This window comes from Pantherophis guttatus, chromosome 2 (assembly GCF_059756535.1).
Source record: "Pantherophis guttatus breed Tessera chromosome 2, ASM5975653v1, whole genome shotgun sequence".
Lineage (NCBI taxonomy): Eukaryota > Metazoa > Chordata > Lepidosauria > Squamata > Colubridae > Pantherophis > Pantherophis guttatus.
The window spans coordinates 244,135,600-244,163,598 of record NC_142064.1 but is presented as its reverse complement, the minus strand read 5'-3'; the positions used below and the strand labels follow the sequence as shown (position 1 = coordinate 244,163,598).

General features: G+C 39.9%; 1 protein-coding gene, 2 long non-coding RNA genes and 1 pseudogene across 23 annotated transcripts in view; 2 read left to right on the top strand and 2 right to left on the bottom strand.

The window, feature by feature from the left end:
* The window catches only part of CADPS (calcium dependent secretion activator), a 453,285-nt gene that overhangs the window by 260,752 nt on the left and 164,534 nt on the right, over positions 1 to 27,999 (bottom strand). The window lies entirely within an intron of this gene.
* On the top strand, positions 59 to 14,881 carry LOC117660673 (uncharacterized). Its single transcript, XR_015731681.1, has 3 exons — positions 59 to 218; positions 11,469 to 11,531; positions 12,694 to 14,881. It is a non-coding gene; the product is annotated as an uncharacterized LOC117660673 (long non-coding RNA).
* On the top strand, positions 15,105 to 15,634 carry LOC132709708 (uncharacterized). Its single transcript, XR_009620709.1, has 2 exons — positions 15,105 to 15,181; positions 15,578 to 15,634. It is a non-coding gene; the product is annotated as an uncharacterized LOC132709708 (long non-coding RNA).
* Positions 26,813 to 27,596, bottom strand: LOC117660672 (transcription initiation factor IIA subunit 2 pseudogene; annotated as a pseudogene).

Here is a 27,999-nt window from a genome sequence, read left to right as displayed (position 1 = left end):
TAAAAACAGAAAAAACAGGAAAAAAAACCCAAGATAAAACAAGACAAACAACAATATATCGCATTTTTACAGCGTCGGCATCAGTGGTGGGTTGCCCCCAGTTCTATAGAACCGGTAGTAAAACTGGCAGGAGGCTCTGCCCACCAACCCCGATGTCATCAAAACGCTTCTGCGCATACGCAGAAAAGCGCACGACCCCGCTGTGAACCGGAGTAAAGGTAAGTAGAACCCACCCCTGGTCAGCATGTATATTCTGCTTCTGTAATTCGTTCTTCTACTTTGCCTTTCTATCCTTTATAACAACTATAACAACTATTTTAACCATACTAGTTACAAATATTTACATTATACTTACACAATCTGTAATTTAATTTTGACAGTGATTAATAGCTTTAATTATTATCTAGTCAATATTTATTTCAAACTCCTATTTCTTATTTAGGTTTCTGTTTTGTAGCCACTTATACATTCTATTCCATACTTTATAATAGTCCGAATCTTCTCTTTCCTTTATTTCAATAGTCATTTTGTCCATTTCTGCGCATTCAAGTATTTTTTGGATCACTATTTCTTCTGATGGTGTATTACTCTATTTCCAATCTTGTGCTAGTACAATCCTGACCGCCATTAATATATGTAGTATTATATAATGCAAGTTTCTTTCTATTCTCAAGTCTAATATTCCTAATAAAAAGAACTCTGGTTTAAGTTCTATCATTTGTTGCGTTATTTCTTCCAAAATTATCTCATAATTTTACACCAGTATTTTTTTATGTTAGGGCACATCCACCACATATGGTAGTATGTTCCTAATTTGTTGGTCCAGGTTCAAGCAAGACATCACAAGAGGAATTTCCTGACAATAGAACCTGCCCTGGATGTGATGGGTTTATCTTTTGCTAAAGGTCTTCAGACAGAGCCTGGAAGGTCATTAGACAGGGATGCTCTCATGGAATAGGTACTGAACAGAGGGTTGGAACAGATGACCTCTAATGACCTTTCCAATTCTATGATTCTACGACACAGCCATTTTGGGTTGTAGAAGTCAATATCATGGTGATAATCTGGGCATATGGAAGATTGTGAGATGGTAAACACCATGAATGAAATGAAAGAAAGAAAAAAAAATAGATACCTTGTGCATTTGTGAGAGTAAGAGAGAGAACACAATAGAATACAGGCAATCATATTAAGCTATTTTATCTATTTATTTATCTCCATAGATTTAATCAATACTCAGCTCCAGCTTACTGTGAGCATTTTACATAATATAATATTTACATAATCAAAGCCCAGAATAATGAAAGATATTTGCATGGAAGTGAATGCATATATTTAATTATAAATTAAAAGGAATGTCTGCCTGCCTGCCTGTCTGTCTGTTTGTCTGACTGACTGTCTACCTTTGATGTCTAGATGTTTATGTTTGAAAATAAAAATCCATAGATGTATGGTACTGTGTAGTGGCAAGTTATGTTTCAGTGAATTAGGATAATGGCAGATCCATTTCCCAGTACTGAGAAAAAAAATGTTCTGAATAAGTGCAATCTTGGGGAAATTATACTAATATGTGTTGTGAATAAATGAATGGGAAAAAGATTGGAGTGCAAAAAAACATTTGGGCTATTTGGGTACCCATTAATGAATGACAAGAGAGATAGTGGAGAATTTCTTTAGGAAAATAACCGTTTGTTCAAATATACCGTATAGTTTAGGCATACATTTATTTATAAGTATCCATGGCAAAGGAATAAACTGAAAAATATTGTTGATTTGTTTATGATGAAAACCTGAGAGTATTAGTGAAGGATACAAGAGTGGTGAGAGGTTCTGTATGTGGTACAAACCATTATTTGGCATAGGCAAGAGGGGATCTTGAGAAAAATAGACATGGAAGAAAGGAAGTTAGAGTGAAAGTACAAAGACTGCAGAAAGAGAAAGTAGGAAGTACAGAATAGATTGGGGGCAGGAATGTGCACGTATGACCACAATTGAGACCAAAATTTCCATTGCAAGGCAGTTGTCAAATGAGATTTGCCCCATTTTATGACCTTTTAAACCACAGTTGTTAAATGAATCGTGTGGTCCTTAAGCAAATCTGATCCCCCCCCATTGACTTTGCATGTCAGAAAGTGGCTGATGGTTACAAATAGTTGATCACATGACCCCAGGGAAAGTGCAGCTGTCCTAAATACATGCCAGTTGCTGAGTGCTGGAATTTTGACCATGTGACCACGGGAATGCTGCAACGATCATCAAGTGTGAAAAATGGACATCGGTTTTCAGTGCCCTTCTAACTTTGAATGATCACTAAACAGAGGATTGTAAGCCGAGGACTACTTGAAGTTAACGTAGCAGAAAATGCAGCGTTGTGGCTTGAGAACCTGAATTATCCTAGTGACTGTTAGATTACATGAAGGTTAGATCTGAAAATTAATTATTCAAAGACCAAAATAATAGTGTTTTGAAAGGGGAAATGGAACAAATTACAAGTTTTATTTTTATTTTAGGAAATTTATATTGCTGCTTATTTGCACATGGAAGACTCAAGGCGGCTTACAGAAATATAAAAACCTCATATATAAAACAATAAAACTAATAAAAGAGAATAATCACCTATATAATAACAACTATATAATTTATATAATAATTATTATATAAAATAATAATAATATAATAAGCCCCCCACCCCGATGACAACATATCACATGAGCCATTTAATGGACTCCATCCTGCTCTACGTTCCCCAGTCCCCAGAACCAGGGCTTCAGCGCCTTCCGGAAGAGTGTTTGAGTTATCAATAAAAAGAAAAAAGAAAAAGAAAAAGAAAAGAAAAGCAAGTTTGGAATAATGATAAAATGCTTACTACAAATGGAAAAGTAAAAGTTGTGCAAAGGCTGGTAAAAAGGAAATGGTACTGCATGTAAATATTTGTCCAAGCAAGCAAAAATGGCTGTGTATCAGACTGTGTGTCAGGATTCCAAGTAATATACCCATAGCAAACAGAACTCCAAGGCAGGTAGATTCCTTAAAGAACAGTTTTATTGGATGCATCATATTGGCACGGACTGGTGAAAACCGACTCTAACGATCCCTGCGGTTTTCACTTAATTAAAAGTAAAAGTGTTCCCCCTCTTCCCAGACAATCATTCACATGGTCCAATCAAAGTGCTGTCCGGTTGCTTGGTAACTTCACTCCTCCTCTCTCCAGCCACTGTGGGAATGTCCTTGGTTCCCAGAGGGAACTATTTTGTTTTGGCTACAAACCTCTCCAGCTATCTCTACCCCTCCACCCCCAACCCTCATCTCCATTGTGGCAACACTGAAGCCTCAAACATGGCCTCAGTCAGGCCAGCTTCAGAGTTGACACTGTGTTTATTCCAGACCATCAGGAATCTGCAACTGATCCAGAATGCAGTGGTATTGTATATCCAGATCCATGTTACACCACTTTGGCTGAACTGCACTGACTCCCCATTGCATCCCAGATACAATTCAAAGGGCTGGTTATCACTTCTAAAGTCTGCCAATGGCACAAAGGTATTTAAAGGATCCCAAAAAATATCTGCCCAACCCACTGGGATTGGCCTCTCCCACCTGTGCTGGCAGAGGAGGCATGCTGCGGACTCCATCGCCCAAAGTATACCAGCTGGTGGAATCCAGAAGAGCCTTCTCTGCCATTGTGCCTGCCCTTTGGAACATCTTGCCAGCCCCCCCCCCCCCCGAGTGAGGTCCGCTCTGCCCCTCCTGACCTTCCATAAGAGCCTAAAGACCTGGCTCTGCCAGCTGTTTTGGTGCTCCAAAGGAGGGATTTCTTGTTGAGGGTGAGTTAATATCAGGTCTCACCTCCCCTGCTCATCCTATTCCCTCCATCTCCATCTTTTAGCTGTTGTATTTTCTATTTTTATACTTTTGTAGTATTTTATTTATATAGTTTCATTTTTTAAAATATTGTAAGCTTCCTAAAATTACCCTGTGTTATAGTTATAGTTTATTATATTTATATACCGCCCCTCTCCCGAGGGACTCGGGGTGGTGAACAGCCAGGAAATAAAATACACAGATACAAAATTTAAAACAATATTAAAATCCAATTAAATCAATTTGGCCCATAGTTAAAAACCCTATATTAAAACCCCTAATTTTTTAAAAACAATTCTTTTCAAAAAAAGAGTAGGTCAGGCCAGCCCGGCTTGATGAAACAAAAACGTCTTTAGGGCAGTTCGGAAAGCACAAAGGTCAGGGATCCGCCATATCTCTGGGGGCAACTCGTTCCAGAGGGTAGGTGCCCCCACAGAGAATACTCTCCCCCTGGGGGCCGCCAACCAGTATTGTCTGGCCGACGGCACCCTGAGGAGGCCCTCTCTGTGGGAGCGTACTAGTCAGTGAGAGGCTACTGGTGGCAGAAGATGGTCTTGTAAGTAGCCGGGTCCTAAGCCAGAAGACGGTCTTGTAAGTGTTCAGATGGCTAAATAAATTGGAGGGAGGAAGGAAGGAAGGAAGGGAGGGAGGGAGGGAGGGAGGGAGGGAGGGAGAGATGGGGGAGAGAGAGGGAGAGGGAGAAAGAGAGAGAGAGATAAGGTGAAGAAGCCTCAGGTCATTTCCTATGATTTTATGAAATCTTGGAGGTGCACCTTCTTGTTAGCTGTCCCAGGCCTATGGAAAAACCTCCCACAGGAGATTCATGAATCCATGAAGGCTAATGCTTTAGCCTTCTGGAAGGTTCAGAACTCCAGAACTGGACCAGGATGGAAGTTGAGCCAGGGATCAATAGCATGGTTGGCCTGGTGCAGTGGTGGGTTGCTCCCGATTTGGTCTGGTTCTTGCGAACCAGTAGTAATGGTGGCAGAAGGTTCCACCCACCCACCTGGATATCATCATGAATGATCTGCACATGTGCAGAAGTGCGCGCACTCCCGTTGCGAACCGGTAGTGGAGGTAACTAGAACCCATCCCTGGCCTGGTGGAAAGATTTTGTTCTCTTTTTATTTTGTTCTTTTTATTAAAAAGAGCTGCCTAGGGCTTGTGAGCTGCCTTGAATCACGGGTGAGCAAGGCAAACAGACCAGTTCTTTAAATAAAATAAATAAATAAATGAAAATAGCAGTGCCTAGGGAATGTGTTTGGAAAAAAAGAATAATATGTTGTATTACACTAAATTCACTAATCCTATCCCTGAAGGTTTTGTGCTGAAAGGGACATGCCTATGGTGGGAAGGCTGGAATACTAAGTCAGTGAACTAGGAGTTTCTCAACCATTATAAAGCATAGTTAAATATTACATCTGAACAAGGCAGTTATGGCTTGTTTATAATTAAAATAAATGGGTAGAGAAGGTTTTCCTCTCCCAGCCTGCTCATCATCTTGATTTTTAGCGTCTCCATTTAAACCTTCTAATTTTAATTGTATTGTAGTACTTCCCCCCTTTTTAGCATATTGTAAGCCACCCAGAGTCCTTGTATCATACATAAATAAATATAGGGTCAAGAATAAACTGAATTATTATGGTTTAAACACAACGCCAAATGAAGTTGAACAATGTTTAAAGAACAAAAAGGCAATATATACATCAGTATGTGACTGTGAGAGAATGAAAGATTACTTCAAAGACAAAAGAGAAATATCGGCATATAGCTTTAGTTATATATATATTTTAATCTCGTATCTTTTAATTTTGGGGTTAATATTTTTTTTACTCCTTTACTTCCCTTTATGCTTGATCCAAAAGAGAATTTTGTGATAGATATGTGTCAGGGATGGGTTCTAATTTTTTTTACTACTGGTTCTGTGGGCGTGGCTTATTTTATGGGTGTGGCTTGGTGGGGGGTAATGTGACTGGGTGGACGTGGCCAATTTTTTTTTTTTTTACTTTTAAAAGCATTTTTTCTACAACCTTAAGAGGTTGCAGAGGCTTCTAAAATGCTTTTAGAAGCCTCTGACGATCAGGCAACTCAGTTGGGATCACCAGAGGCTTTTTAAGGCGAAGAGGTTGCAGAAAAAAATGCTTTTAGAAGCCTCTGACGATCCCAGCTGAGCCGCACGATCATCAGAGGCTTTTTTTTTTTTTTTACTTTTAAAAGCATTTTTTCGGCTGAAGAGGTTGTAGAAAAAATGCTTTTAAAAGTAAAAAAAAAAAGCCTCTGATGAGGTGGGTGGGGTAAGCGAGCGGTGACTGGGCCAGGGACCGGTTCGGGGGCATGGCCAGCCAATGTTATTACCGGTGCGAACCGGTGCGAACTGGGAGCTACCCACCACTGATATGTGTGTACTGTGTACATGCATGTACATATACACCAGTTACATTAATATCTGAAGGCAGACACTGCTGGTCTAGTCTAAAATACCAAACAGAAGTTGTTTGGTATTTTAGCCTGTACAAACAAATAGTTTGCAAAATGGACTGCTAAGACATTACTACTTAAAAGCATTGCTTCCCCGCAATGTTTACATGGGAGGTTTTAAAAGAGTGTAAACTTTCTCTAAGAACTTGCCTGGTGTTTATTTTGGGATCTCACACTATACAGATAATTATGGTCTATATCACATTCTATTACATTGTGGCGGTGGGCAAGATAATTACAGCGGTGGTGAGAGAAAGCAGCATGTGCTTCTTCCCAAAACTCAGATATTTATTAGTGCATATCTGCAATAATAGGAAGATGAATTGAGATAAAATAGAGCCAGGTTTCCTTTCCCTCAGCTAGAAGTTTCTCTGCCAGCTGTCAAGTACTGAAGAAATCTGTACTTTGTCCCCCAACTTTTGCTGTCAGTAATTTTCTCTTCCAGTCTTTGTTTTCCGGGGGCATCTTTCAATGGGATCATGAACCCATTTTGAACCTCCGGCTGCCGGACTATCTTTACTTGCTCCTCTCTTTTTGTGGGAAAGAGACCTAGTTTCACTCTGGCATTTTTCACAAAGATAGATTTGGGGAGAGTCCAAGAAAGTTGTATAGATAGTCCCCAATTTACAACCACAATTGAGCCCAAATTTTTTGTTGCAAAGCAAGGCAGCTGTTAGGAGAATGGTGCCTCATTTTGTGCCAGAGTTGTTAAGTGAATCACTGCCATTGTTACGTGAATCATGAGGTTGTTAAATGAATCTGGCTCCCCCCATTGACTTTGCTTGTCGAAAGCCAATTGGCAAGGTTACAAATGGTGATCACGTAATCCCGGGACAATGCAACTGGCATAAATACATTCTTCTTCTTCTTATGCCATATCCATCATTGGACATTGGGGAAAAATAGGTGATTATTTTGGTTGATTCAGAAGTTAGACATATACTTTTTTCCTAGCAGTAATTTATAGCTGTGAGATTTGGACCATAAGGAAAACCGAGCACCGAAGAACTAATTGTGGTGTTGGAGAAGACTGCAAAGAGACCATATCAGTCAATCCTAAAGGAAATCAACCCTGACTGTTCTTTGGAAGGACAGATACTGAAGTTGAAGCTCAAATATTTTAGCTACCTAAGGAGAAGAGCAGGCTCATTGGAAAGGACCCTGATGTTGGGAAAGATTGAAGGCAAAAGGAGAAGGGGAAGGCAGATGATGAGATGGTTAGATAGTGTCATTAACGCAATGAACATGAATTGGGCAAACTTCAGGAGGAGTGGAGGATGAGATGGTGGTGGTGGTATGTGTGGTCCATGCATCATGAAGAGGTCGGACATCACTTAGCGACTGAACAACAACACTTCTTTTCTTTTTAAGGAATGATTATGGCCACATCCAGCTCTCCAAAATGCTGGAAGTGAAATCAGCAAGAATTTTTGTAGTGAAGCAATCCAGTGATTCAGATAGTTTAACACCTGTCGTTGCTGAATATTTTTATTGTGTTCTCCACATTAATTTGGGGAAATAAGGGGAGTTTCTTGTTTGTTTGGGGATTTTTTGGCATGAAAATTAGATCACAGTGTTCCACCAGGTATATTACTACTGCTGTTATGCTGCTACTATTATCACTGGAAAGGAAGTAACCTAATTCTGGAAGCATCTGCCTTTGACTGTGACATAGAGAAATCATTAAAGTTGAATTAAACTATAAATCCCATATGGTGATGAGGAATATTTTACATTGTACTTGACATATTTTTCTAGTGAGTAATATTCCCTAACTTATTATGTTAAAACAAGAACAGTTGATAATAGTCACTAACACAAGGAGAAGAGCCTTGGTGGTACAGCAGACTAAAGTGCTGTTAAGTAGCACCAGCTGCCTGCAATTACTGCAAATTCAAATCTCACCAGGCTCAAGGTTGACTCAGCCTTCCATCCTTTCGAGGTAGGTAAAATGAGGACCCGGATCGTGTGGGCAATAAGCTGACTTTGTATAAAAAAGAACACCGCTTAGGGGGGGCTGAAAGCCCTACTAAGCAGGTATATATAAAAGTATGAAGGCTATTGCTTAACGCATTGTAAGCCGCCCTGAGTCTCCGGAGAAGGGCAGCATATAAATTGAACCAATAAATAAACACATAGCTCATTATTGGCCAGATTTGCATTATCCCTTTCCTCCGAGTCATTCAATGCAGCATACATTACTACCACATCTTATTTTTGCAACAAGTTTGTAAATCCTGGGATAAGCATACTGACATTAAGTGGAGCCAGCTTCAATTTGTCACAAGAAAACTAAGTTGATCTCTTTCTTTGACGGAGTTACTAAATTCAGAGGAATATCATAACATGGTTTCTTAGACCTCAGAAAATCTTTGATGGTACCTCAGAATATTTTTCATAATTTATGGTAAAATAAGATAATGCTACTGTTAGCCTGATTCATGGTTGGTTGGATGAAAGACTGCTTATTAATGGAATGCTATCTGGTTTTGTCCTGGATCCTGTGCTGTTCAATATTTTCATTTATGACTTGAATTGAGCTTTTGAGGAGACCCTCATCAAGTTTGCGGATGACTCAAAATTGGAAGGGACAACGGTGAAAAGCAAATGCTACATTTGGGTATGTTAACAGGAACATACAGTCCAGATCACAGCAAGTAATTGTCTCATTGTATTCTACCCTGGTCAGAACACATTTGGAATATTATGTCCAATTCTGAGCACCAATATTTTAAAAAAAGGACAGTAACAAATTAGGAGCAATGGAAAAAAAATACTCTATGAACTCCTTGGTGCCCTCTGAGCTTGGTCATTTGTTTGCATATGTTTCATTGCCTGATTAGGTAATAATGCTGCCAAGTATGGGGTTTGCTCCCTATTATTTATTATACAGTAGCTTGCCCTGCCAGTGTGGAGTGAGGGTATGATTTTCTATAATCAAGTCCCTTGATTAGAACATTGTTTTCTGCTTGATTATTTGCCTAACGTTAAGCCTTGCTTATCTGGGTGTTGATTGCTGGAGAAGATATGTTCTGGGTCTTTTTGCTTCTTTCTTAGCATTTTTACTGTTTCTTTTTATGGTTTATAAATATGATTTATATCTATGTGTCTATTGATAGCTGATTTGTCTGAATGCCAAGTGTCCAAGAATTCCCTAGCATTTAGGGGTGGGGGGTAGGGGGAGGAATTTGATGTTGTGGTTTTAAGGAGTTTTCATTGTGTCTTCAGATTGCTAGTTGGTGTTCATGGAGGGGCCAGTCTTCTGCCTGACTGTTCTATACAATGGCTGAAAAAGTCCTTATGACTGTTGTAGAGGAGGAGGAACATCCATACTATTAGAGCTGTCAACCAGTGGAACCTGTTGTTGTCTTGGTCTGTTTTCCTTTATTAGAGGTTTTTAAACAGAAGCTAGATAGTCATCTTTTAAGAGATACCATGTTTCTCAGAAAATAAGACTGAGTCTTATTTTCTTTTAGACTTGAAAATAAGAACTTGGGCTTATTTTTGGGGCGGTCTTACTTTTTTTGAGGTGCAGCAGGCCAGACTTGGTGAGCTGGATGCATCGTGGACACACTGTCGCCTCCATTCCGAACCTTCAGTGTTCGGAATGGAGGCTTTTTGGTGAACGGGAGGAAAATGGGGAGGGGGATTTTCCTGCCTGTCATCCTTCCCTCAGTCTATGCTGAGCTTGAGGAATGGATGACAGACATGATGACAGGCAGGAAACCCCCTTCCCCATTTTTTTCCCATTTGCCAAAAAGCCTCTCGCGAGCCTCCCAAAAAGAGGGAAATAGCAAAGCAGCTGGCAGCAGAGCTACCGGCTTCAGGGAAGCAGCCCAACAAGCAGAAGCTCTGCGCCCAGAAAGAGAAGGGCAAAAGCAGTATTTGCGCTGTCCCAAGGGGCCAGTGGGCTGCAGCTGCAGCTGGACGCCACCACTCGTGCTGGCCACACCCATCCCGCCAGACTTATTTTTGAGGCAGGGGTAATATTAGCCCCCCCCAAAATTAGAGTTGGGCTTATTATTGGGGTGGGTCGTGTTTTCAGAGAAACACGATACTTTAGTGGATTCTGCACTAAACAGATGGTTGGATTAGATGACCTCTACATTCTATGATTCCAAGGTCAGTCAGGATTACATTGAAGTTATATAACTGAGATCTAAAAGTAGAACGTTATCTAATTCTCAGCCTCTCTTCACTGGAGATCTCCATTAACTATGAATCAATTTATAATTCCTTTTATGAACTTTCCAAATCATGGATCTCTTTATGATCTCTTCTAGCCTCAAGGGGAAGGGGAAATTCAGACATCAGATACTTTGTCTGAAATAGTGCTTCCTCTGATGACAGTTCTCTATAAAGCATTTTTATAAGATACTGTAAAACTGCTTGGGTTTGTTGTAAATGCCATCCTATATTTTATCCATCTCCAGAGACAAATTGTTCTATCCAGTAAATGCTTGCACCATGCAGTGCATTTTGGAAAGTTGCAAGTGTAGCCTACCATCGCTATTTCAGTTCCCAATTTAACTTGGTAGAAATGTTGGGTTGCAATTATGGATTAGGCCACACAATTTATCCATATAGTTATTGCTGAACCTGCAAACTGATCAGTTGCCCAGAAAATGTTTTCCTTCTAACACAAGTGTCTGTATCAACATGGAGGTGAATCTGTTGGTGAATTTAGCCCCTGTTCCACCTGCATGATTACTCTTAAAACATCTTTCCAGCATAAGGAATAATTCAGCATTCAGAATTATTAAATTTGTAAGGATTTAATATCTTGACTTAAAAAAAGGAGTCAAGATGGGAATCTATAAAGCTTGATTTAAGCTCTGCCTTTTGTGTGGATTTGTGTGGATTAAGCGGTAGCTGGCATCTTGACTTTTTGTATGACCCTGATGATATTAAAAAGTCTTCTCCTACAATCCATGTTCACTGTATTTTCAGTAGCCAAAGTTATGCAAAATTCTGTGGTTACAATTATTTCCGTGCTTTCATAATTTAGTAATGGTGAAGGTGTTAATTGAGGTTAATGGCATGCCCTGCAAATAATTAGCAGCTATATTTGGGGTTTCTGGCTATATTTGGAGTTCTGCTTGAACATTACATGTTGGTTTTCCTTACAGGAGTACCTATAGTTTAAACCTTTTCCAAGGGAGAAGAAGGAGAAGAAGAAGGGGAAGGAGAAGGTATGTACAATTAGAACCTCACATATTTGTAATTGCAGTAGCATAGTTAGTACTTAAGGCACCGTCAAGTTGTGGATGACAAGTCCTGGCAGTGAGAGTAAAATACCAGAGTAATATGTCAGACATATTATCTATATTTTAAATGTTTTCCAAGGGAGAAGGAGAAGGAGAAAGAGAGGAAGAAGAAAAAGAGGGAGGAGGAAGAGGGAGAGGAGAAACAGGAGCAGGAGGAGAAAGAGAAGGAGGAAAAGGAGGAGAGATTCTGTCAATGGGATAGTTTTTTAGCCATGCTTCATGGCCTACAGGGATACTGTTCTCCTGGTTTCAAGGGCATCATCTTTAATTATTGGCAAATGTCTGCCTTAAAAAGAAAGCAGGATGAGACGCATTAATGTCATCATGTAATCCAGGATTACATATCCCCATCTGAAAGGCTCAATTAGAAATACACTATAGCATAACGTTAGGGGTACCTCCTTGGAGCATTGCCACAGTTCCATTTTGACTCAGGATTTAGACTAATGGAAAAAAATTTTCCCCCAGGATTAAAATGAAAACAGGGAAGAAAGGTCAGAAGGAAAAAAAAAACCCCACAGGCATTCATAATTGCTTAAAACTTCATCAAGTTTTGTTCTCTACGCACTTTTTAAAGTTACAGATGTGTACCTTCCCTTTGACAATCTTTCCTTGATATGATTGAAGGTAAATATTAGCACTCAGACTTTGAAACGGAAATTAATCCCAATCTTTCAAACAAAAGCTGCCCCTACTTTTAGTAAGAAAGATGACAATCTTGGAAATGGAAAATTAGACTATTCATACTGCATGTGATTAAGGCTCAAGTTTTAATTGGACTAATGGAACGATTTGCTTAACAAGAAAGCGGCTATTTTAACTGCTGATGCTAATGTTGTTCATAGCTAGAGTTTTGAATTGTCATTTTCCTCTTTATTTTTTAATAATAATAACAACAATAAAAATCATACACTTAATGACCAATTTGAAATTATGATGGGCTGAGAACATCCCCTGGCACGACCACCCCTGTGGTCAGGTGACTGAATTTCACCAGTTACCTGGCAACTGGTTTGCCTTTACAGCAACTTACAATGTCCCATGGTCTCGTGACCACAATTTGTGATTTATTTATTTTTTTTGGCAGTTTCTGGCAAAAACCGCTCATTCAGAAGAATGTGTTCGGGCTTACGACTGTGGTGCTTGCTTAATAACTGCAGATTCACTTAACTATCAAAATGATTTGCTTAACCACCTCGACAAAAAATGTCATAAAATTGGATTGGGTTATGTGGATCATTCAACTTGCAACTGTAATGACTTATGCCTGGAAATCCGGTCCCAATTGCGGCCATAAATTGAAGACTACTTGTATAATGAAACTACAATGATATACTCTTAGATATCAAGAAAAACATCTCAGGAAAGTAGAGATTATTTTAAAATTCTTTTATTCTACATTGATTAACAAAAAAAAAGGCGCAAAAAGAAAAGAAACATGGATGCTTGCGGCTGAATTATAATTTACCCTATATTTTGTTTATTCAAGCTTTGGTAATATAAATGCAAAAAATACCAATTAATCAGTCTATCACTTGAAAAAGAAATGATTAATATTGGTAAAGTCTTTAATATATGATGGCCAAATATTGTTAAATTACAAAAAGTGAAGCTATAAATCATCCTCACCACTTGAAATAGCATGGATTAAAAACAAATTATTTTATGGAAAACAATTCACCTGAATAATCTCATTATATTCCTATGCTTCCTGGAAATGTAGTGTAGTACTTAAGGTACTAGACCTGAATGAGGGGAATTGAGGGAAAGACTCCATTCAACTGCAGCTCAACTCTTGCTTGAGCAGTAGACTCTATACCAGTGATGGCTAACCTTTTTGCCATCGCGTGCCAGGAGAGGGGGGGCGGGGGGAGAGTCGCGCATGCACGTGCCCACGCGCATGTGCACACAACCCCACCCACCCCCGCTCTTGGCACATGATGGCCTGGTAGGCCCATTTTTCTTTCTAACCTGATTCCAGATCCTCTCTGTGTATCTGGGAAGGTTGAAAACAACCTTTCCCACTTCCTTGGAGGCCCTACGGAGGCTGAAAGGGCCCATTTCCCAACTCTCGGTGGGGCAGGAAGTGATATTTTTTGCTGTCCCCAGCCTCCAGAACCTCTCTAGGAGTCTCTAGGAGCCTCTCTAGAAGTCTGTAGGAGGCTGGTAGGTAATGTTATTTATTTAGCAGTTAATCCTTGCTTTCTATTATGTTCAGTCCAACATAGAGCTATTTTGTAAAAGGCAATACCAAATGCCAGTAACCATTCTCTCAATAGTGTCCTTGACATGTTCTCAAATTCTAATGTATTCACTAGTCCATGAAAGCGCCGGAGAATTTTGTAGTGGTAAAAAAACAAACAAAACCCTATTTATGCAAAAATCACAGATCTAGACAACAGGAATCCCACACAAGAAAAATAAATATTTTGCTTCAAAATTATCCAGTTGTCAGCACAATCAAAGTAAGTTTTGGGAGAAACCTATTAATAATGTTTTCCATTTGTTTTCTGATATAATAAGGTCCCAGCGGCCACCCATTCCATTGCTTCATTTAGTTTAGCTAATGATATAGTTTGTCTGGGACACAGCAGGGCCCACAGAGGCATGCAAATCCTTCTCTCTCTCTCTCTCTCTCTCTCTCTCTCTCTCTCACACACACACACACACACACACACACACACACACACAGTGGGGGAGAGAGGGGAGAGAGAGACAGATTAGTTTCCATCCATTGCTTCTTCTCCTGCCTTCAGGTGCTTTGGAGAACAGGTTAACCCCCTCTTTCTTGTTGTAGTCCCTCAACTATTGGAACACTGCTATCATGTCACCTCTAGTCCTTCTTTTCATTAAACTAGATATACTTAATCCCTGTAACCATTATTCAGGGCCTGCTTCTATTGTGATATTCAGTGCCTTTGAGGGCTCATCATAGGCAACATTTTGGTTCAATGCATTTATGCCATTTTAAAAACATGGCGCAAGTAGCGATTTCTGCAAGAAGAATGCCTATTGGAAAAGCTTGTCTCTGGAACCATGTCTCAGCAGTGAACCACTTAACTCTTGAAGCACAACATTGTCAAATTGTTGTTCTTCGAAAGAAGTTTAAAATTAAGATGGGTGGGGAGGCCTAAATGGTGCCAACTTTTAGCTTTTCAAAAATATTTCTGGGTCCCAAAAGGGTTTTGTTTGGAAGGAAATGATCATTTGCACTCCCCAAACACACAAATGTAAGGAGTCACATTTCTGTGAGATATAAATAATTAAAAATAAAATGAAAATGGCTTTCCCACTTCCCTTGTGCTATATTTTATTGAAAGAGGAAGATCTTTCCATCTTTTTCTTTTTCTTTTTGTCTTAAAGTGATGCCAATGTTTATTCTTCCATTTGCCTTTTCTCAGCATATCCACATGCATAAATAAATGTTTTCGGCTCAGGATTGCATTGGTTGGAAACATGTGGAAGAGGCCTTCATCCTGCAGTGGACAGACAATGGCTAAAATGATGATGATGATGATAATGACATGTTTCCAGTGGAATATGCAAGAGAAGCAGATGTGTGTGTCTGTGTATGCGTATCCCTCTCTATTGCATCAGGAATATACATAAAGTAGTGTTCTGTAGTGTTTTCATAAAAAATCCAGCCTGCTTAGCTGTGTAGCAAGCTGCCTTCTGCAATAAATAAGGGCATTCACCCCAATGAAGGGCATTCACTCTGTCTGGGGCTGGAGAGTTGAAGTCTGCTGTTATTAAATTTTCTTTATTTTTTCAGCAACCATCCTCCTTATTTATCTATTTAATTATCAAAGACTGAAGTTATCTATCTTATCTTATCTTAGTTATCTATTTAATTACCAAAGATTAATATGCAGAAGTCATGAGACAGAACTATTCATGGTAGTATTAAAGAAAATTTGGGAAGAGCCAGTGCTGTTTTTCCTTCGTTACCAAAACCTTATTTCACGCTTCAGAGATTTCAGTCTTCCTCTGCCCGGGAGTACCAGAATAAACATATTCCCTGAGCTCAAGCAATTGGTCTCTCTTTCCAAAATGGTAAGAATTTTTTTAAAAAGAAAAGGGGGTGGAGGAAGCAGCTTTATGCTATAAATTTGTCATTCTGTTTGTAGAACATATGTTTTTAGGAAGCTGCATCTTCGAATGTGTCATATCTGGATATTCCTGATAATTATGTTTACTTGGAAGGCATTCTCCTCATTTGTCATTCCTTCATTCAAATTTTGGTTCTTTGTATGAGTCAAGCTGTGGTAAATGACTACAGCAGATACTCTGCATGTTGAAGGTTCTCTGTTTCCTAACACCTCAAGGAAAAGTTGGGAAAAATTATTTGAAATACTAAAAAGTGTTCCTTGTCACTGGTTTCATTCATGTTATTGCAACCTCTCGTGGACAAATACTGGTAACCCTTGAGTTACAACAATTCATTTAGTGACAGTTAGAACTTACAATGACACTGAAAAAAAGGGACTTATGCAGGGGTGGGCTGCTGGGGGTTCAGAGGGTTTCAGGGGAACCTTTAGCTAAGATTCTGTGCAGTTTGGAGAACCCCCAAATTTCACTCTTGGCTAGCCCCACTCACCCCACCCCTCCCAGGAGTCCCCATGCGGCCCGTTTTGGATGAAGGTAAGTGCATGCAGAGGCTTGGGGAGGACGAAAAATGGGCCTACTGGAAGTTTGGGCCCTTTTCCAGCCTCTAGAGGGCCTCCGGAGCCTGGGGAGGCTGTTTTTGCCCTCCCGGAGGCTCGAATAAAGCCTCTGGAGGGCAGGGAGTGCAAAAATCCCCCCCTCACATAGTGCAGGAGGCCGACTAGGCCATGCCCACCATGACCATGCCCACCCAGCAACCGGGCAGAGAACCCCGTGCTAACATTTTTGAATCCCACCCTTGGACTTATGACCTTCAACCTTTGCAGCATCCCCATGGTCACATGATCAAAATTCAGCCACTTGGCCACTGACTCATGTGAGGGGTCATGTGATCACCTTTTGTGACTTTCTGATAAGCAAAGTCAACGCAGAAGTCAGATTCACTGAACAACTGTGTGACTCTTAACAACTGAAGTGATTCATTTAACAATTGGGGCAAGAAAGGTTGTAAAATGGAGCAAAAGTCTCTTAACAACTGTCTCACTTAGCAACATAAATTTTGGGCTCAATTGTGGTCATAAGTCAAGGACTCCCTGTATAGTAAAAATGGGTGCATTGACTAGCTAATTACCTGGAATAAACTGCCATGGTGTCAGAATTTTTCCCTTTTTTTTCCTTTTTAAAACGCAAATTTTAATTCGTTTTTAATTTATTGGGGTGTTTTAAATCTGTCTTCGGCCAAATTGTTTAATTCGGTTTTATTCTGTTTTTAAATTTTGTATTTATGTGTTTTTATCTTGTGGCTGTTCACTGCCCTGAGTCCTTCGGGAGGAGGGCAGTATATAAATCAAATAAACTAAACTAAACTAAACTAATTAGGCACTGCAATGATGTCAATTAGAATAGAATAGAGCTGGAAGAAACCTTGGAGGTCTTCTAGTCCAGCCTCCTGTTCAAACAGGAGAACCTATACCCGTGATGGCGAACCTATGGCACGCGTGCCAGAGGTGGCACGGAGAGCCCTCTCTGTGGGCATGCGTGCCATCGCCAGCTGCTTTTCCGGGTTCTGTCGCATGCATGCGCACCGGACAGCTGATCCAGCGTGCATGCACACTGCCCAGTTTTTTTCTGGGTTCTGGTGCTCCGGTGTGTGCACTCACTCCAGTTTTGGCATTTGGTGCCGAAAAGGTTAACCATCACTGACCTATACCATTTCAGACAAGTGACTGTCTAGCAGAGGTGGTATTCAGCAGGTTCTGTCCAGTTCTGGAGAACCAGTAGCGGAAATTTTGAGTAGTTTGGAGATCCGTAAATACCACCTCTGACTGGCCCCGCGCCCATCTATTCTCTGCCTCCCGAGTCCCAGCTGATTGGGAAGAAATGAGGATTTTGCATTTCCCCCTTGGAGTGGGGAGGGAATGGGAATTTTACAGTATCCTTCCCCTGCCATACCCACCAAGCCATGCCACACCCACCAAGCCATGGCCATATAACCAGTAGTAAAAAAATTTGAATCCCACCACTGCTGTCTAGTCTCCTCTTAAAAACCTCCAGTGATGGAGCACCCATGATTTCTGAAGGTAAGCTGTTCCCCTGGTTAATTGTCCTCACTATTAGGAAGTTTCTCCTTAATTCCAGGTTGCTTCTCTCTTTCATTGGTTTCCAACCATTGTTTCTTGTTTTGCCCTCTGGAGAATAATTTGACCCTGTCTTCTTTGTGGTAGCCCCTCAAATACTGGAATACTGCTATCATGTCGCTCCTAATTCTTCTTTTCTTTAGATTAGTCAGTCCCAAAACCTGCAGCCGTTCTTTATATGGTTAGGTCTCCAGGTCTTCGATCATCTTCAATGCTATTCTCTAAACTTTTTTCAAAGTCTCAACATCTTTTTTTGTAGTATGGTGACCAAAATTGGTTGCAGTATTTCAGGTGTGATCTTACTAATAAATTTGTAAAGCGGCACTAATTTGATTCTATGCCTCTATTTATACAACCCAGGATTGTATTAGTTTTTTTGGCTGCTGCTGCACACTGTTGGCTCATATTTAAGTGATCATCCAGTAGGACTCCAAGGTCCCTCTCATAGTTACTGTTTTTGAGCCAAGTCTCGCCTCATCTGTACTTATACTTTTGATTTTTCCTACCTAGGTGTAAAACCTTGCTTTCCTCCACATTAAAATTCATTTTGCTGGATAGGGCCCATTGTTCAAGTTCGTCAGCGTCTTTTTGGATCCCGAGTTCGTCTTCTAGGGTGTTGGCTATTCCTACCAGTTTAGCATCATCTGCAAATTATCATCAAATGTCATCAGACCAAGGAACATAATTAGGTATTTATGTCATGACATCATAGGCCACAACCATGCACACTTCAGCATTTGCATTGTGAAATCACCATGCCCGTATCATCTGCTCCCCTTTTCTCACTCACATTCAATATTGTGCGCCTAGTGCAGAACAATAACCCCAGTCTCATTGTTAGATGTTGCACCTCTTCTGCATCTCATTCTCATAAAGCACCATCCATACAGACTTCTTAATACTGGTATTTTTAAAAAAGCAATCCTGTTTATTTGTTTTCTCATAGGCCTTTGGCACCGTATGCCAGAAAGACACTTCATATGGGTTGCAATTAAAATAAGTACCAGGTAATGAGTACTATGTGAGCTAAATAAGTACAACAAAACAAAAAGCAGGTGAAGGACATTGTGTTTGTGATGCTAAGTCCTCTCATTTAATAGTCCACTTCTATTTTTTTTCCAGCCAGCTGTCTACTTGCATTATTCCCTCATGCGTGCCCTCAAGATAAATTATACAGCAAGACTCACAGAAGGCAATGCACAAGGAAATCCTTGGGAAATGTACTGTAGCTCCTCTTCTTAACAGAACTGGCGTTTATTGGTTGATTTACCAACAGGTTCTTGCCGTCAGTGGCATGAGTTTTCATTCTGAAAAGCACAAAGTAACTCAAGTGTAGTTTTTAGTGTGGTGCAGTAAATAATGATGTTCTCTCTTTTGAAATTCTTTCCTCTGCTTTTTCCCCCACACTTGTTTGTTATACATTACAGGAGACCATTCTGGATAATCCCACAGATCTGTATTTATCTTACCTATAGCATATTAAAAGGAAAGCTGGAAAAATCTAAGAATCTAAACACTATCTTACCAAGAAGGACATTGCAGAGCTAATTCACAGAAGGTTTTGAAAATTTTAACGTATATACATTAAACGTATGTGTAAGAGATGACTGGTATGTTCTGGTAGTAATACTGATTTTTAAAATTGGAAAATCAGACTAACTGTAGGATTAAAGCAGGGGTGAAATGGTCCCGGTTCGGACCGGATCGCCAATCCAGTAGTGATGGCGGCGGATGGTTCGGAGAACCGGTAGCAAAAATCCCTGCGCCCCCCCCCATGCCCAGCTGAGCCGCGCGATCATCAGAGGCTGGTTTTTTTTACTTTTAAAAGCATTTTTTCTACAAACTCTTCGGCCGAAAAAGTGCTTTTAAAAGTAAAAAAAAAGCCTCTGATGATTGTGCAGCTCAGCTGGGATTGGCAGAAGCTTTTAAAAGCATTTTTTCTACAATCTCTTCGGCCAAAGAGGTTGTAGAAAAAATGCTTTTCAAAGTAAAAAAAAAAAAGTTGGCCACGCCCACCCAGTCACATTACCCACCACCACCAAGCCACGCCCACAGAACCACTGTGGGCATGTTATATTTAACCACTGGATTAAAGTATGTGATTACTTGGGAATTCAGTGGATTCTTTGCATTCATTTTTCATTATATTACACTGAAAACGTGATTTCCTGGACCTTAGTGAAAAGGAACTTATATGTAAAAGGCCAAATTTCCTCTCACATGTATTTAATTGGTTAAAAGCCTATTCTTGACTTCACTTGGATTGGCTGGTTTAAAGGGTTAATGACAGGATCTCTCTCATATGAAAATACTCTATAGATAGTCCTCCATTTATGACCACAATTGATCCCAAAAATCCTGCTACTAGGTGAGACATTTGTTAAATGCATTTTGCCTTGTTTTACAACCTTTCTTGACACAGTTGTTAAGTGAATCACTGCAGCTGTTAAGCTAGTAACATGATTGTTAAGTGCTTCTGGCTGTCCCATTAACATTGCTTGTCAGAAGGTTACCAAAGGTCAGGGGTGGGCAAATGTGGCTCTTTTACAACCTGTGGACTTCAACTCCTAGAATTCCTGAGACAGCCCGGTCTCAGGAATTCTGGGAGTTGAAGTCCACAGGTTGTAAAAGAGCCACATTTGCCCACCCCTGCCAAAGGTGATCAAATGTCCCCGGGACACTGCAACCGTCATAAACATGCATCAGTTGCCAAGCACTGAATTTTGATCACGTGACCATGGGGATGCTGCAGTGGTTGTAAAGTGTGAAAAGTGGTAATAGGTCACTTTTTTCAGTGCTGTTGTAACTTTGAAAAGTCACTAAATGAACTGTTGTAAGTCGAGAACTACGTTTCGTCAGAATCAAGCCCATTTAGGGACCTTTAAGAGAGAGAGTCCTACAGCGGGGCTCTCATACATAACTCCATGTAAAGAGATGCCTTTTGCTCTCTTATATATTTACACTTAACATGAAGTCTGGACAGTCCTTATGTTGTGGCCCGTCCACAGCCTGTGCAGCTAGTAGCTGATTCTGACAGCGAGGAGGCTGGTGTGGTGCTGCGCCAGCAGCCTGTGCAGCTGGCACTTGAGTCAAACAATGAGGAGGCTGGAGAAGATGTGGTGCCAGAGGCGGGGATTCAGCCAGGGCCTTCAGAACCTCCAGAAGGTGAAGTGAAGAGGAAGAAGAGGAGGAGCCTCTTCTCGATGCACGGGCGCACAGAGCTGCCAAAAGGCAGGAGTGGCTCTCAGGAGGAGGTCTCCTCGAGAGTAAGACTTGGGACTAAATGGCCACTCCCTTAGCCTATTTAAGGAAAGACGATGACTGAGGCAATTTGCAGGGAACAACTTAGTTCACTCTCCTTCGTGTCTTGATCTTAGTTCTTTTATCAGTTACCTGCAAATTGCTTCTGGGCTTTCTGCCAATCCTAGTAAGATTACGGTTATTTATTCTTTGGATTCTTGTAGGCTGTTAAGAAAGTTAATTAACAGCCTTTGTTTGAAAAAGACTGATTTAATTTAGTGAACTAGGGTTTGTACAGACTTTGTGTGTGCTGCGTTCTTTGGGGTCCGTAGCTGGGGCAGAACAGCTTACCGGAAGAAGAATATGAATTTGCAATTGCTCTAATGCATTGGAGAAGACACTGAATTGATATCTGAGATACTTTGACAGCTTGACATGGCTAGCCAATTTTTAATTATAGTCTTTGCTTTTCGTTGATGTCTACTTTTGCTACTATTTTTAGAAGTAGGAGCTCAGCAATTGGAAATGAAAAGAAATGTTTTAATGAATGTAAATGAATTCTGTCTTCCCTTTTGTTTCAATATTTAAAAAGCCAATAATGTGTTTTTCAGGTATATTTTTATGTCGCAGACAGTTTATATTGAAAAATGATGACATTATGATTAAACCTATGTTTAATTGACTTCTTTTATTAGTTGACTTCAGTTTTTCAAGATTTTGTTTTAAAATACATTAGAGTCGGTCCCCAACCTACTACTCATTGTATTATTATATAAGGAATAAACAGTTCCACCGATTTAGCAGAACGTAATTCGTTGTTTAGAATAGTTTAAATTTAATAAACTGTAATATTCTGATGTCCTTGGATCTGTTTTTCTTAGTTGTAATGTTCCATCTCTCAAAATAATATATTTTAAAAAGGAAGGCTACTTAAACTGATACTTGAGGTTACCTTGGAGATTTTACCAAGTTTACTGTTGTTGTGCAGTGCCCAGAGTTGCCTTCAGTAAGATGGGCAGCTATATAAATTTGATTAACAAATAAAATAAATTAGTGAAGCCTCAAATAAAAGCAACGAAGAGAGGATGTCAAATTGTGCATTGTATCAAATGTGACATTTAAACTGGGTAGGATCACTTAGGGTCAGTTGTGTAAAGACATCCTGTTACCCAGTTAGATTGGTGATTTTGGCAACTTTGGCCTTTTGTATTCTAGGAAACAACTTCAAATAGAGATACTGGATCCTTTGCAGCATCTATGCTAAGCTTCTTGTTAGAATTTGAATTCTAGGTGGATTAGAATTAGGCGTTGAATATGCAGTCCACAGCCTGGAATAAAAATTGTCCTCTGAACTTTCACCCTCACCTTCATTTTGAATTCTTTAATCCACACTTCCATTTTGTAATCTTTAACAAGTTAGATAAAATAAAACTAGCAGGGTTTATTGTGCTATCAATGTTTTAAGATCGAATCTGGGTCAGTCACCGGGACTAGAGGTGTACTCTTCCAAGCTTTCGGACTCTTGCTGGAGCCCATTTTCAGGGAACTTAATAATAGCAATAGTACTTATATTTATATACTGCTTCACAATGCTTTACAGCCCTCTCTAAGCGATTTACAGAGTCAGCATATTGCCCCCAACAATCTGGGTCCTCATTTTACCCACCTCAGAAGGATGGAAGGCTGAGTCAACCTTGAGCCTGGTGAGATTCGAACTGCCAAACTGCTGGCAGCCAGTGATCAGCAGAAGTAGCCTGCAGTACTGCACTCTAACCACTGTACCACTGCAGCTTTTAAGATGGGCTTCTCTGAAGATGGGCTCCAGCATGAGTCTGAAAGCTCAGAGTAAGAGTAAACTTCTAGTCCCGGTGACTGACCCAGATTCGATCTTGCAACATTATCCTGGGAGACCTATATTTGCCTATCAATGTTTTGTTTAACTATGGTTCATGATATAAATCACAGCTGGCTATTTTTACCCAATATACTAAACTACAAACCATGCCTAAATTCACATAATAGGATATAACCAATTGTATAATATTGCATTTTAATGGGATTTTTAAGTCAATGAATGGTTGTTCGTTAGATGAATGCTGCCTAGGTTATCATTCAATTTTTCCCAAGGTCACGGAACTTTACTTTTTCGGTAGAGTTTCTGTAACTGCAAGAAATCTAACAGGATGAAAAATAAAAACATACTCTGAGCAAAAAATGTGCAGCACAGCTCTTATCTTAATATTGCTCCAAATGCAGAGTTATTTTATGATACAGTGGTTCCTTTCAAGAAAGAAAGAAAGAAAGAAAGAAAGAAAGAAAGAAAGAAAGAAAGAAAGAAAGAAAGAAAAAAAGAAAGAGAAAGAAGGAAGGCAGGCAGGCAGGCAGGCAAGCAAGCAAGCAAGCAAGCAAGCAAGCAAGCAAGCAAGCAAGAAAGAAAGAAAGAAAGAAAGAAAGAAAGGGATAAAAGTTCACCGCTTAGCTGGGTAAAATTACGTGACTCATTAAAATGTTATTCTATCTGAAATTGCAGAACCATTTTAATGTGCCAAGGTAAATAATGTTCATGATTTGATACGATTACAAAGAAATCTGGCAACTTGATATGAAAACCTGGCAACACCCCAGGTTTGAGAGGAAAGAGATAAATTTTGGCTTTGGTAAAAGCGAAATCCATCAGTGTAAATTGGATTTTAAAACACGGGGGCATATTATATGCTTGCCTATGATGAAAGGCAGGACATCTACAGTGTATTTTAAACAAGTTTCCTTATGTGGATCATTATGAGGTCCTTGAGTAGGCTAATATAATTAACTCTGCATGGACCTCACTGCACAAACATACAAGCCGATCTGTAATATTCTGAGAAATCATCCAACATTTGATAAAGAATTAGCATCAGGTTTGCTGTAGCAGAATAGCTCTGCATTTGCAGCTTCATTTGACCATGCAGAGAACTAGATGAAGCATAACTTTCTAATTAAATTGAAGGGCGATGCTTAAAATGTACCAAAATTATGACTGTGTTTGGCCTTCTTCCAATCCTTCCCCCTTTTAACAGATGTGATTGTGCTGTTCTAGATAGCGCACTTCCGTGCCTTCCCCACTTTCCCACCTCCCACTCCCCCCCTTTCACTCTGTTTATGTTTGCATCTGGGATGTATTGCAGAATCTGTTCCCTGGGCGAATATCCTACATTTTCTTGCTTTTACTGGTTGCATAAAGGGTGGGGGGTGGGGGGAAAGGGTCATGGAAGGATGGAAATCTGTACAGTACTATGATCTGAAATTTGTGCAAGCTAGTTAGCTTATAATGGAAAAGTATAATAATCCTATAATTTATATTTTTCCCCAGGTGAAAAATCTCTACAATTCATATTTCTATTCATATATGTTGACTTGCACAGCACACACTAAATCAGAGAGCCTAACTTGCATAGAAGAATGCTTAGGGTAAAACTGGGCATTGGTTGTAGTATTCTGGGCAAAACTGACTGATATTACATTAACATTAGCAGCCATGAGGCATGTAGCACAGATTCATTGAAAGCCAGTGACCTAATCTGCTTCTTTTCTTTTTGGCAAAAAGGCAATGTATGAAAACCTTGATTTGACCAACCCCATGATGGGCAGTAGAGGTTAATTATATCTATGAACCCATTTGTACAGGTAGTCCTCAACAAACGACTACTTGTTTAGCAACCATTCCAAAATATAACAGCACTGAAAAAAGTGACTTACAACTAGGCCTTGTGCTTACAACTGTCACAGAATCACGGGGTCATGTGATCCCCATTTGTGACCTTCCCAGCTGACTTCTGATGAATGGGAGAATGACCATGGCAAAAAGGTTGCAAAATAAGTGATGACTTGCTTAATGACTGAATTGCATAGTGATAGAGGTTCTAGTCTCAGTTACGGTCATAAGTCAAGGTCAACTTGCAACTGGGAAAGTATGAAAACTAAATCATAGAATGAAATGAAAGAAAGAGCAATAGCTATGTGGTTTGTCTGAGAAACATACTGTATATAAAAGGAAAGATGTAATGAATCTGAATGAAGGTCATTTGATCTTTTATAATGGAGTTGATGAATAAATGCAGCAGTGAAAGTACAAATTCAATTGGCAATGAATGGGCTAAAATGTATATCAAAATATGCTGTGGGTGCCCATGAAAGCAGGAGTCTATAGGTGAAAGTTACATGTTAAGTTCCAGTGAATGGTGATAATGGAAGGAATGGGGATGGGTTTTGTGAATAACTATGAATGTGACCAGGGCAAAAATTCACTTAGGATAACAGTATGAGTAGATGAGAAGGGACACGGTGGCTCAGTGGCTAAGACCCTGAGCTTGTTGATTGAAAGGTTAAGCAGTTCAGCAGTTTGAATCCCTAGTGCTGTGTAACAGGGTGAGCTCCCATTACTTGTCCCAGCTTCTGCCAACCTAGCAGTTCGGAAGCACGTAAAAAATGCAAGTAGAAAAATAGGGACCACCTTTGGTGGGAAGGTAACAGCATTCCGTGCGCCTTTGGCATTTAGTCATGCTGGCCACATGACCACGGAGATGTCTTCGGACAGTGCTGGCTCTTCGGCTTTGAAACAGAGATGAGCATCACCCCCTAGAATCAGGAATGACTAGCACATATGTGCAAGGGGAACCTTTACTTTTACCTATGAGTAGATGATGAAAAGAAACTGTAGAAAAAGTAATTGGGCCATTTGGAAACCCAAGAATTTATAAGAACAGTAACGGTTTACTGAGCATCTGCTTAGAAAAATGCCTCTTCAAATATTTGGTATAAATATACATTTATTCATATGCCCACATGGCAAAGGAATGAATTAAAACATGATTGATTTGATTGTTTATAAGAAAAGATTGAGAAAAACAGTGAAGTCTGTAAGAGTGATGAGTGGTTCTGAATATGGATGTATATTAGTTAGCCTTGAATTATGGAATGCTTTGCATAAATATGGAGTTAAAGGTCGGTTGAAGAACTTGATACCAGCAGGATGGGTTATGGGAATAAAATACTGATGAGAATCAATGAATTGCTTAATGAGAGGTTCAACACTAAACAGGGAATAAGACAAGGATGTATCATGTCTCAAATACATTGATTTGTATTTATTAGGTCAACATGTGGATCAGAATCTCCAAGATATATATTTTTTAAAAAAAACAATTAATCATGTGGTTTTTTAAAAAATGATATTACTTAACATGAGGATATTGTACGGGATAGGAATGTGTTTATGGCAGGAAAAAAACATCAGCAAAAAAAGGAGTTATTTTGTTTCCCTATAAAATTATAGATTAAGAGTACCCCTAAATCAGATAGAAACATTATAAGAGCACCCTTATAACAATCAGAAAGAAACATCAGCTAGAAACATTTGCAGAATCAGGAACATTGTAATCTAGCCTTGCAATTTCGTTTGTGTAATACAAAAGAAAGATTTCATTAAACTTATGAACATGTAATAATATCCCACTAACAGAGAGTGAATCTAAAATGGATATGCCATTATCTCCTGTTAATTCTCTAACTAATTCTCTGAATAATCCTTCGTTCTCATCTTCAAGTCAATCTAAATTCCATTTCCTTCTTGCAGAATGTGGTTTCTTTTTATCAGTTAGTTCCAGTATTTCTTTTCTTTTCTTTTTTTTAAAATAAAATATTTATTGGTGACCTTGATGAGCCCAAAAGTAGCTGTTTATGTTTCATCCTTATTTTTGATCCTCTGTTTTTTTTTAAAAAGGCAAAAGCTTGCTTATCTTCGTCACCGAGCCAATGCCCGGAGGTGCCTTATGGGACCTGGCTAAAACAGTTCCACAAGGCCTTCCAGAAAAGGTGAGCCTGCATTGTTAAAACAACTCCCGACAGAGTCTTTCCTGGCCCAGGCTGCTCCCCTGGAAGAAGCCCTGCCCATCCAGTCCACGTGGGCGGAGAGGCCCTGGTCCCCCTTCACTCCGCAGCATTGGAACCTGTATTTTTCCCATCGCAGGCCACGATTTTGACTTTATCCACTTTCACCACCTCGGTGACCTCTCTGAATTCAACGTCATTCAGTATGAATGACATTGTCACAAAACCTGTATGTGTTCAGAGAGCCCCTGAAATTGAATCTGACCCGCTGGGCTAATGCAGCATTGATAGCTTTGTCAAACTGTAGGAGGAATTGGAAAATGAGCTGAGGCGTAATCTGCTGAGACTGAATGAACTCATCCAGGCTTTTTTGAAGGCTGTTTCCCAGGATGGTGTTTCTGTACAGTTGGTAAACCATGGCTGAAGGAGACAGAGGCTGATCATCCACAGATCTGAAACCACTCAACTTTCACTAAAGACCTCTGTGAGGAGGACTTTCTCACCCGCACGGGGCCTGCCGGGCTCCTCCAGACCTCCAATGCGGAGAAACCGATCGGCTCCGATCCCCACTTCTTTCCCTAGTTCCAGTATTTCTTAATAGTTTTTCATCCAAGGGCCTTTTAGGTCTGATTATACTTAGCAAGTTTCAGTTCTTCCTCAAGCCTAACCTTAATCTGAACAGTCCACTTGCTTCCTTATTCCTCTGGTTCATTTCTTCCTTCATCACTTTTAGTCAACATTTCACAGAGATGCCAATTTAGTGTCTTTCAAATGTATCTTCCTGTTCACTGTAATTCATGGAAGATGGAAATGCTTTTTTCACAAAGAATAAATCCAGGAAATTGTCCTTTGCCCAGACCTTAAAACGAGCAGTGCAGTGGTGAGTTCCTACTGTTTATCCCTGGTTCTTGCGAGCCAGTAGTAGAAATTTTGAGTAGTTCCGAGAACCAGTAAATGCCACCTCTGCCTGGCCCCGCCCCCAATCTATTTGCTGCCTCCCAAGTCCCAGTTGATCGGCTAGAAGGAAAAAATCAGGGCTCACT